At 36.0% G+C, this 12500-nt stretch overlaps 1 long non-coding RNA gene across 2 annotated transcripts in view; it reads left to right on the top strand.

The window, feature by feature from the left end:
• The window catches only part of LOC106883779 (uncharacterized), a 373449-nt gene that overhangs the window by 304822 nt on the left and 56127 nt on the right, over positions 1-12500 (top strand). Inside the window, exon 3 of one of the 2 annotated variants that reach the window (XR_001411157.3) lies at positions 2041-3027. The exons of the other annotated variant lie outside the window; for it this stretch is intronic. This is a non-coding gene — a long non-coding RNA (uncharacterized LOC106883779). Of the gene's footprint in view, positions 1-2040; positions 3028-12500 lie in introns of those variants that run through there. 2 annotated transcript variants of the gene reach the window in all.

The following is a 12500-nucleotide window of genomic DNA, read 5'->3' as shown; positions in this document are numbered from 1 at the left end:
CGCATGTGTATGACATATTCATATGTGTGTCTTTGAGCGCATGGTCGCCTTTTAATTTTTATCTATTTATTTGTTTGTTTCTTTATTTAATTATTTTGCCGTCACAATTTCTCCTTTCTTTATAATTCTGAATCGTCCATTACTTCATTTTCTTCATCTTCCTTTGCCTCCAGCTCTTCATATCAGCTGATCCCTGGCAGATTTCAATAACATTTTTTTTTCTTTTCCATAATGGGTTGCATCGCAACGTCTTTCTGGTAATTATTTGACACCTTTTTCTTTTCGTCCGTCGTACGTTCTGAGTTCAAATTCCGCCGAGATCGAATTTGCCTTTGATTCATTGGGGGTTTATAAAATGAGTACCAGTTGAACACTGGGGTCAATGTAATCGACCCATGTGGCAAAATTTGAAACCATCGTTTGACAACTTTTATACTTGAACTTAGCCAATTCGAAAAGAAAAGTTGTCTCGATTGATAACGTGCGATGAACCATCTTCCACCGTATTTTACCGGTAGCATTTTTTTTTATCTACACAGAAATGCTGTACGGCAAGTTATTCTCGGTAGTAATTGAACTCTGAAAGTAACAAGAGGAGGCAAATAATGCAAGGTGTTTGAAGCGATGTTCTAACGATACCGCCAACCTGTTACCCCTCCTTCTTATCATTGATTATCACGCATTAAGAAATTACTTTTTAGACAAAGTGGATGAAATTTTCAAAATTACAAACTGGTAATTATTTCCATAACGATTTAATGTTGAATCATATATTCGGAAAAGAACAAAACACACAGAAATAAACAAGCACAAACATGCGCACACACACAACACATAAATACACGCTCTCTCACACACACACAGAAACATATGCACAGGCACTCTCTCTCTCACACACTCACACTCATTTACGTACAGAGACACAGAAGCACAGACTCTTACATTCGAACGTACAGTTACAATTACACACACACACACACACACACAAGACAGATATACACACCGAAAAGATAACAAATGCTCACTTCTAGGAAAAATATATGTTAACACATGAAAATCAGCTCACAAAGAGTGAAAAGCTTCAACAAGTCACCTTTTGACCAGAGAGACAATTTTCACAAATAAATGCACATTTACAGTTATATACATTCACATCCACAAGCAGACGTGTTAAACACAGCGAACGTAATATGAAATAATATAATCATACGTTCGTATACTCAGTAAAGCATAGACATACGTCATAAAGATTCGAGATGAGCTCACGTACACGCAGATGCCAACGGATACGTATCGAGAATATGATCACATTAAAGTAACACTTTCATGTAGTTCTCTATATATGTACAGACAGATGCTTATAAATAACAACGTTTATGCATGTATAGATATATATGTGTACGTATGTGCGTGTATAAATATATGTGCATGTAAATATACATATATATATATATATATATATGCATATATATGTAAATATACACACATGTCTACGTGTATATATATAGGTAAACATATGTGTATTTATATGTATATATATATATATATATATATATATATATATATATATATATATATATATATATATATATATATATGTATATATGTATATATATATATATATATATATATATATATATATATATATATATATATATATATATATATATATATATAAATATATATATACGTTATCTACATTACAAAGTAGCGGGAAATGGGTGTCGAGTGAGAAATGGAGAGCGCGAAAAAATGAGTGAAATAGTTTTGTATGTAGCACTATTTGTCGAAAAATATTTATGAGGCTACCAGGTCACCAAAATCTAGAGTGACAGCAGCCATTTTTCTTGTTATGTTTTCTCTGTCCATCTTCTTTTCCACTATAATTAATGTTGCTCAATAAAGCATAACAATTGTGACATATTTATTTCACTAATGTAACTCTGCTACTGCTATATTATCTGTGTTGCTAATATTTTGCTTCCATACTTTGCCATTATAATGACTTATTTTGTATTTCTTTTTTATTCTTCTCTGCAGGTGAGCCAAGTTTAACCAGGCATAGAAGATAAGTTACGAAAGTGACAATCCTGTCTTTTCTATCTACCCCGACATACATTTTCAAAGTTGGGGATATTTCATTTTATTAATCCCCACTGTATTAAGAGTCAGCGTCCCTATCTAACAGAGCAAGTGAAATGATACTGATTCCCTGGCATTGAAATTTAATAACTGTTGTAGAATTACTTTCATATCCTTTAAATATCTGCTTACCTATTTTGCGTACCCGTACGTACGTACATACATACATACATAGATACATACATATATACATACATACATATATGCATATATGCATACATATCTTTTAGTTCTTGTCTTTAGAGGTTCGATAATCGAACGAAAGCGCTAAAAGGAATTATCCAAAATCCTTCTTCTCAATATATATATATATATATATATATATATATATATATATATATTATAAAGGACACAGATTTCGTGTGTCACATAGCTAGCTAGAGGCGATGGCTTCTTGGAGCTAATTCACGGCAGCTTTCGTCCTAATTTTTGGACTGCCATGTTGGCTTGGCGATAACTATTAATTTCCAGTACCGCTGCCGTAGTCTCCTTTAGAGAGACTTAGAAATATTAATAACTCTATTTCTGAAAACCAGTGGATAGATTCCACTGAAATTAGATAAATAACCTTCGAACAGATAGTCAGCAGCGCCGCCTGGCTGGGGCTTGGCTGCTCTGCATTGACAAGGGGCAACACCCTGAAACTAGTCTGCAGATGCCAAACCAGCAGGGGGACACTGCTGACCTCCCCTGTTCGAAGGTTATAAAAGACACAGGTTTCGTGTGTTACATAGCTAGCTAGATGCGATGGCTTGTTGGAGATAATTCACGGCAGCTTTCGTCCTAATTTTGGGACTGCCATGTTGACTTGGCGATAACTATTAATTTCCAGTACCGCTGCCCTACTCTCCTTTAGAGAGACTTAGAAATATTAATAACTCTCTCTCTCTCTCTCTCTCTCTCTCTCTCTCTATATATATATATATATATATATATATATATATATATATATATATATATATGTATATATATATATATATATATATATATATATATATATATATATATATATATAGATGTATGTATGTATGTATGTATATATATATATATATATATATATATATATATATATATATATATATATGTATGTATGTATGTATGTATATATATATATATATATATATATATATATATATATATATATATATATATATATATATATATATATATATATATATATATATATATATATATATGCATCACTTCGTCGGCTACGTCGACGTGGGTTCCATTTGCTGCGAATGAAATTAACGTGCAAGTGCTTAGCACTTCACAGACATGCGTACCTTTCATGTAGTTCTCAGGATATTAAGCGTAACTCAGAATATGACAAACTGGCCTTTTGAATTGCAAGTTGTTAAGTTAATGTTAATATATATACAATGATCATTATGATATAAAATGGAATAATTTTTTTCAGGGCAGAATAATGACGATTACTATTAAATTAATAGGAGTGTATTATTTAATTTCCATTATGTACGTCCTAAGTTCAAATACTGCCGAGAATATGCATTCTGATAAAATTTAGCAACAGTCGTGTATTACAGTCGAGGATTTCGACTAGCGGTTCCGCTCAAGAATTTTCTTACCGAAATCAAAAAACCAAATTTTTATTTCGGGCGTTTTAGTTTCTTGGTTCAAACCTATCCACTGTCACCGTTTCTGTTACTGTTTTCAGGGCAGTAAGAGGCAAGTGGCTTTTTCGATATCAAGTGTTGTAACTCTGTCTCAGTATTTAAACTTCTACCGATGTAAAATTTCTATATTAATAATGTATAATCGGCGATGCCACAGTGTCGTAGTAGCTCTCGAGCTGAAACTAGTAAAATAAAATAAAGAAAGAAATTAATTATAATAAACATCGTTTAAAGTTTATTTTAACTTATTTTGACATATTTTCACATCTTCCAGCACGTTTTGGTGTTATGCGTTGTATATGATGGCTAGTGAAATAGCGGCAAAACGTCAGAAAGAAAAATTGTGTAATTATAAATTTCTGTACTTCAAGAAATTAGGTCTGACAGTATATTCAAATTTTGGAGCTGTGAGTGGTAAACACGGACAAAGAACAGGAGAGAGAGGGAGAGAGAGAGAGAGAGAGAGAGAGAGAGAGAGAGAGAGAGAGGAGGGAGAGGAGAGAGAGAGAGAGAGAGAGAGAGAGGGGAGAGAGAGAGAGAGAGAGAGAGAGAGAGAGAGAGAGAGAGAGAGAGAGAGAGAGAGAGAGAGAGCGAATTAATATGTGTTAAGAACCTGTAGAAATTGTAGACCCTGATTTCTGCAAACGGTGTACGTGTATGAGGAGAACGAAGGTGTTTATGCCAGTCGATTTCAATCAACAAATTATTATTTTTTTTAATTTTGACAAGTTCAGAAATATTTTATTCGAATATTTACACAAAAAGAAACGGGAAAGAAAAGAAACGGGAAAGAAAAGAAACAAGAAAGTTAAAGGAAGAAAAAGAAACGAAAGTTAAAAATGAAAAAAAGGTGGCGCGGGAGCGATGGCCCACATATCCCAGAATAAATGGTATGATCTGCAGTGGAGAATGGACAGCGATAGTCGCTTCTTCAGCTACTCCACATCGCGGAGCTTATTTCTGCGACTCGCCGGCGTTAACCCTATTTTGCGAAGGCAATCGGTAGTGCAGGGTCCTAGAACACCTGACATCTCGACGACGACGGCAGAAATTGATAGGCTCCTGTATCCTTTTTATTTTGTTCTCTTCTGCGGTAGGGGCATCGACATCATGGCTTGCAACAGATGCTGCAAGGTTGGAGTCGGAGAAGTTGTAGCTATACGTGGCTTGTTTACCAACTCACCTCTCCCTACTCTCCGTCTTATATATATATGTATGTATATATATATATATATATATATATATATATATATATATATATATATATATATATATATATATATATATATATATATATATATATATATATATATATTTCTATATGTATATGTATATTACGGCCGCAGTGTGTTTGCTTTCTCTGCCAACGTTGCACTGTTACGAAAATAACAAAAATTAGCCAATGTGAATTTGACTTCAACGTCAGGCCAGCAATGGCAAATCGCCAGCATACAAGCGGCTGCGCCCAATTCTCTCATTCTGTTGACTTACTTGGTAGAGATTAGAGAGATACATAGTAAAATCGAACACAACATAAAATTGAAAAACACAGTGATTATAAGAAATATAAGAATTTGATTCTGGTAAAATTCCGTTTGTTCCATGATGTCACCCACAGAAAAAATAAATTAAATACGTGACGGAAAGTGTTCAAATATATAAATATGACAAAATATGAAAACGGTAAAAACAAAATAATTTGTTAGAAAATTATATTTTTATATTATATTTAATTCAGTATTTATTTGATATTCTCCAAATCTGATATTGTATTTTCAAAATTTGAAATTTTATTTTTGTGTTTTGTATTTGCATTTTCTAGTCTACTTAGGAAATGTATCCATAAATTATTTATTTATTGTTGTATTACTTTAAGTAGTCTTTTAGTATATATTTTCAGCTTGTGTTGAAATAGTCTAACACTTCTTATTATTGGTGTTGTTCATGTTGTTTTAACATAGCAACGATAAATATTATTTGTCTTTTGCTCTATATATAGATTTGTTTTAATTCGTTTTACTGTTAGTTTTGGAATCGTGTGCTTAATGTCAATAATCGCCACTGTCTCCAGTATTATTTGATGAAACTCAAGTCAACAGTGACGTTGTTATTGTCGTTACTAGTGATGGTGACGATGATGATGATGACCATGATGGCGTTAATGATGATGAAGGTGGTGATTATAATAACGATATATTCGATATTAAATTTGGCACGAGGCTAACCATTTCGGGGAAGGGTAACATCAGTCCCATTGACCAGCCTGTTACTTATTTTATCAACCCGAAAGGGATGAAAGGAAAATTCGACATCTGCGAAATTTAAATTGAGAACGTAAAATCGGACGAAATGCCGCAAAGCATTTTCTCCGGCGTGCTAACGATTCTCCAGGTTCGTTGCCATTATAACGGCATATAATATCGATTTCAAATTTTGGAACAAAATCAGAAATTTTGTGGGAGAGGTATGTCCATTACATCGATCTTAGTGATCAACTGGTACGTATTTTGTCGACCCCTAAAAGAATTTAAAATGAGAAAGTAATGACGGACGAAAGACGAAAAACGAAATGCCGCTAATCATTTTTCCCAGCGTGCTTACGGTACCGCCACTTCACAACCTTTATATCATTATATTATGCTGGATTTCAAATTGTGACTGAAAGCCAGCTCTTTTGGGAGATGGGAAACGTCGATTATATTCATTCTTGTGATTAACAGGTAATTATTTTATCGACTCCAAAAGGATGAAAGGCAAAGTTAACCTCGGCGGAATTTGATCTCAGAACCTAAACACAGACGAAATATGAGCTAGCATTTTTCTTGGTTGCTAATTACTCTGCCAGCTTTATAACAGTATATAATATTATTTCAAATGTTTGCCATATGGGCAGCTTGGAGCAGATGGGGATGGGGATGGGTCCATTACATCGACCCGAGTTTTCAACTGGTACTTATTTTATTGACCCCCGAAAGGATGAAAGGCAAAGTAAACCTCCGCGGAATTTGAACTCAGAACGTAGCGACGGACGAAATACTAATAAGCATTTCGTCCGGCGTGCTTACAATTAGGCCAGCTCGCTGCCTTAGAACGGTATATAATATTAATAAGGAATATTACTATGACAATTGTGAAGATAGTAATCATTTGTATTATATGCAAGAGAGCGTAGAATTTTAGTAGAGGGAGCAAGTCGATCACACCAACACCAGCATTCAACTGGTACTCATTTTACCGACACCGAAAGAATGAAAGGCAAAAATCGTTCTCAGTTGAATTTGATCTTGGAACGGACGAAATACCGCTAAGCATTTTGGCCTGCGTGCAAATCGACTTTTGCAGCTCGACGTTTTAATTGTGACGATGAGAATGCCAATATCTTCCGCCGATCATCAAGAAATCTATGCGTATAATGTGGAAGTTGATAATGGTAGCAGTGTGAAGAATGAGCAGGATTAGTACAGGAAGGGTTAAGTAAGGTAGATTGGTGACGGAATTTTTTTTTTTGTGCTAGTTCTTATCAAAATCGTGCTTCTCACTCATGCGTGGAACATTTATTAATTCAATATCATTACAACATTTTAAGGCCGCGTGCTGGCAGAAACGTTAGCGGTCCGGGCGAAATCCTTGGCTGTATTTCCTCTGACGTTACGTTCTGAGTTCAAATTCCACTGAGGTCGACTTTGCGTTTCATCCTCTCGGGGTCGATAAAGTAAGTATCATTTACGCACTGGGTTCGATGTAATCGACTTAATCCTTTTGTCTCTCCTTGTTCGTCCCCTTCATGTTTAGCCGCTTGTGAGCAATAAAGAAATCAGAACGTAAAGACAGACGAAATGCTTTACGTTCTGATTTCAAATTCCACCGAGGTCGACTTTTCGTTCTATCCTTTCGGGGTCGATAAAATAATTACCAGTTGGGTACTTCGGTCGATCTAATCGACTGGGCCCCCTCCCCGAAAATTTCGGGCGTTGTACCTAGAGTAGAAAAGACTAATTTCCTCTTTTTTAAAACATATTTTCTGACTACAATTCGCATAGTAACCCTCCCCTCTATATTTGAGGAATCAGAGAGTAACTCGCAGGAGATTTGGTTGTTATAATTATTAGGTCGAACTGAAATATTACTCAAGCTAGGTTTTTCACTGTAGTTGCTACTGCTACGCTTCTATCATTCCGAATATCTATAGTATTTTTGTCAATTGCATCATCTCAATTGTTGTTACAGTTTTTCGTGTAGTTTTCTTCTTACACTACAACTACTACTACTACTTTTTCGGTTTTTTTCTTCTTCCATTACTACTACTTCCACATCTTCGTGTTCTACTTGTCTTCTTTATATGGAATGAATTCCTTATCTATTGTATCCTGTGTCCTTTCTTATTTCTTAAGATGCTAAGATGGAAGAATTAAACGTTGATTCAACAGCTACATTCAGTCGGTAGAGTTACTGTATCGATATCCTGGCGTTGGCTTCATGGTTTCAGTTAGAGTTGTTGACACCGTCGTTATCGAAACTAACCATGATAATAAACGTAATCAATAATCTTTTTCTTTACCATTGCTTAAACTGTGGTTACTGCCGCCGCCTTAGCGAAGTCGGAGGTATTGTTTTCAGTCGTGTACATTTGTTTGTCCTTGGACAAGATATCTCAAGAACCGATGGATGGATCCGGATGAACCTTTCAGGGATGTTTGGCCTCGTGACTGACACGAACTGCTTATGTTTTGAGATTGATCTGGTACCGGACAAGGATTGTAGATTAATTTTCTAGTTTTTCTACTTAATTTTTGAGAGCAGTCGAGTTTGTTTCATATAAGCTCATTTAAAAAGTCATCTCCGGCTAATCGTTGAGAGGACGTTGGTGCTGTCTTGGTGGTGGAGGGTGCACTTTCTGAGTGCTCTTGTTATTGCTGTTGCTGAGAATGCAGCGAGGTGGCAGAATGCTTAGCGATATTTCACCAGTCGCTAAGTTCTGAGTTCGACTTTACCTTTCATCCCTTCGGGGTCGATATAATCGACTCTTCCCCTCCAACCAAATTTCAGGCCTTGTACCTATAAGAGAAAAGACTATTATTGTTGATGTTAAAGCGGTAAGATGGTAGAATCGTTAGCACGCCTGGCGAAATGTTTAGTGTTATTTCATCCGTTTTGGTTTAAGGCACCGGCCTGGCAGTGTCTAAGGGGTCCTTTTTACTAAAGAAAGGATACCAATCTGAGAATATTTGGCTGTTATTTACTACGTAGTGGTAGACTTATTATTCGTTGCAGTTACTGATTTTTCTTCTCATATTTTTGTTACAAATTTTAAAAAAAGAAACAGAAACCGTTGTTGTTCTTATTCTGTTTGCGTACTTGTTGTTGTTTTTGTTGTTGTTGTCATACTCATGATAATGGTCTTATACTTACGATGTTTGCAGCTATTGTTACTGTTGTTAGTAATTTTGTTATTGCAGTTGCTGATGGCTTTGATATTATTGCAAATATCGTTATTGTGGTTATTCTTGCCACCCCTGCAATGCTTTTGTTGCTCCTGTTACCAAAATTACTTTTGCTACTTATGCTAATGACCTCATTCTTTTCTGTTGCGAAGATTGTTGCTTTTGCAAATGTTGCTAATTTTGATGCTGTTATTTATCTAAAAATCGTAGCCCTCCTTGCCAATTTGTTGATTTTCTCATTAGCGTACTTGCAATGATTGTCATTTCTCGTCATTTGCTGCTAATTTTGTTCTTTGTATCTTTACTGTTGCTATCGTTGCATCGGTGCTAATGTCCTAGTTCGTGCAGTTCTTGCTAATTCTGTTCTCTAATTGTTGTTCTCGTCATTGTTGCTAATTTAGTTGCCTTCGTTGATATTACTCTCATCCTTAAATTGCGAGAAATTCCTAGCTAATATGACAGTTGCGAATAATTCTGCTTTTACCCTCGGAACCGTTGTTGTTTCTCGTCGTTGTTGCTAACACCGTTCAGGTTATTCCTCCCATTATTCTTGTTATCTTTGCAATGGCTTTTAATATTCCCCAGTAGTTGCTAAGCTTTGCTATTTTCGTCTTCGATCGATGGCTATAATATCTGTCAATGTTGCTGTCGTTGCTGCTAACGCTGCTTATTTTTATGTTTAATATTCATGCTTTACATTCATTTTTCTCCTTGCCTTTATGTTGCCAAATGGCCCATTTTTATCCAGGCAGCAGTTGTATACAGCCACTGTTGCTGAAGTATTTCTTGCTGTTGTTATTGTCCTCATTGTACGTCATCACCTCGTTGCACTCCATCTACATACAACGCTGTTTATTATTAACAACGATATGCTTTTACAATTATTCAACTTTGTTTTCCTCTCTCTCTCTGCTGATGATGCTTTCATATACTTTGTGATTTTTAATTTTTTACTTCCTGTTGTATTTTATTGCCATTTTATCATCAGTATTGTAACTGTTCTTGTGGAGAGTTACTGATATCGCTCCCACTGTTGATGATATCGGTGGTGGCAGTGGTGGCGATATGGTGGTGGTTGTGTTGGTGACGGTAGTGGTCGCCGTCGTTACCGTCGTGGTAGTGGTGGTGGTGGTGGTGCTGGTGGCGGGGGTCGCCCCTGCCCTCGTCGTCGTGTTAGTAGTGGTAGTGGTGGTGTGTAAACCGTTAATGGTGATGGTAAACATGATAATAACGATATTGGCGATGATGTTTTTGTCGTTGTTGCCACTGATGTTTTGTTTTTTTTTTTATCGCTGACGCTGTTGCTACTCTCCCTTGTATTAATACGGCTGCTGCTGCTACTACTTCTGCTACCACTGTTGTTACTGCTGTTTTAACTGGTGGTTTTGATGTTGATAATACTTAAGATAAAACCGTTAATAACGATGTTTATGATGATGCGGCTATAACAGATGTCGTTGTTTTTGTTGTTGCTGTTCTTTTGGGAAATGGCTTCAGTGATGATGCTGTTTCATGTCATTTCTGTTGTTCATGGTGCTATTGTATTTGTCTTTGCTACATTCACTGCTTTTGTCGTTTATTTTGCTGTTAATCGAAAACGTTATAACTATGGCGGTGTTTCATGTTCTTGAAGCTGCTTAGCACTAGGAAACTCTAATTGACCAGACTTAGGATTGACAGCGCTGCTGGCGGTGCTATCCACAATATTCTATGTGCAGCACCATATTATTCAATATCACACCGCTTCAAGAGGATAAGAGTGTGATTTAAAGGGGGCTTAACTATTATTTCAAGCAGGTATTAATAAAAAGGTGAAACTCGTTTCTGCTGATATTGTTGGGTCCATACGTTGATTATGGTCCTTCATGGAGAGGATAACAGCACCGAGACCACGACAAAAGTAATGATGAACATTTGGGGGAAAGGATAAACTGATTACGACCTTAGCCCTGGATCGAATCCATTAAGAGAAATATCTGTTTTTTGCTTGAAAGCAATCATAAACCTATGGTGTTGATGATGATGACCACCTCAATGATGATGATGATAATGAAAATGATGATTATGACGACGACTACAACGAGGCCAACGGGGAAGATAAAGATGATAATGATGACAACGGCACCTTCTACAGCGACGATGATAACGACGATAAGAAGTGGGAGGAGGAGGAGGAGGAGGTAGAAGAGGAGGACGAGGTGGAGGAAGACAAGGAGGAGAAAGACGAGGAGGAGGAAGACGAGGAGGTGGAAAGCGAGGAGAAGGTAGACGACGATGAGGAGGAGGAGGTGGACAACGAGGAGAAGGTGGACGACGAGGAGGAGGAGGAAAACGAGGAGGAGGAAAACGAGGAGGAGGAGCAAAACGAGGAGGAAAACGAGGAGGACGAGGAAAACGAGGGGCACGAGTACGAAGAGGACGGCGGGGAGTAAAGACAAAACTATTGACGTATACAATGCCCATTAGTATTCTGATGATGATGTTGATGATGATGAACACGATGAACACGACGACGACTACGATTACCACAAGAACAACAACAACAACAACAACAACAACAACGACGACGACGACGACGACGATAATGATATTTTCGTTCCACATTTCATTATTTGTTCTAATTCCTGATATCGATATTTGTTTCACTGTTTATTTTATATCTTTGTTTTATATTTATTATTTACGCTGTTATTCATGCTTCTCAAAAATATTGTATTTGTTGTGGCATATTACTATAACTACTCTTGTTTTGTTCTCAATCACGTTGTTGTTGTTGTTGCTGTTGTTGTCGATGCTGAAGTTAATGCTATTTCAGATGTCATTGTTATTGTTTTTCCACTTTGTTGTTGTTGTTGTTGATTTTGTTACCATTGCTGTTATTGATGATTTTCTTGTTGTTGTTGTTGTTGTCGATGCTGAAGTTAATGCTATTTCAGATGTCATTGTTATTGTGTTTCCACTTTGTTATTGTTGTTGTTGATTTTGTTACCATTGCTGTTCTTGATGATTTTCTTGTTGTTGTTGTTGTTGCTTGGTGTTGTTTAAATGTTATCGTTTTGTAATTGTTCTTACATATTTTTAGTCTGCATACTGAACTCGACTTATTGATTCTCCTGTCAGTATTAACCTGCTCCAGGAACGTCCCCTCATCCGTCACCCTTGTGGTAATAATAATAATAATAATAATAATAATAATAATAATAATAATAATAATAATAATAATAATAATAATAATAATAATAATAATAACAATAACAGCAACAATAAAATAATATCA

Source organism: Octopus bimaculoides, chromosome 13, assembly GCF_046866305.1.
Source record: "Octopus bimaculoides isolate indiv1 chromosome 13, ASM4686630v1, whole genome shotgun sequence".
In the NCBI taxonomy this organism is placed as follows: domain Eukaryota; kingdom Metazoa; phylum Mollusca; class Cephalopoda; order Octopoda; family Octopodidae; genus Octopus; species Octopus bimaculoides.
Note: the sequence above shows the minus strand (reverse complement) of the source record. Positions and strands in the feature narration are given on the sequence as shown.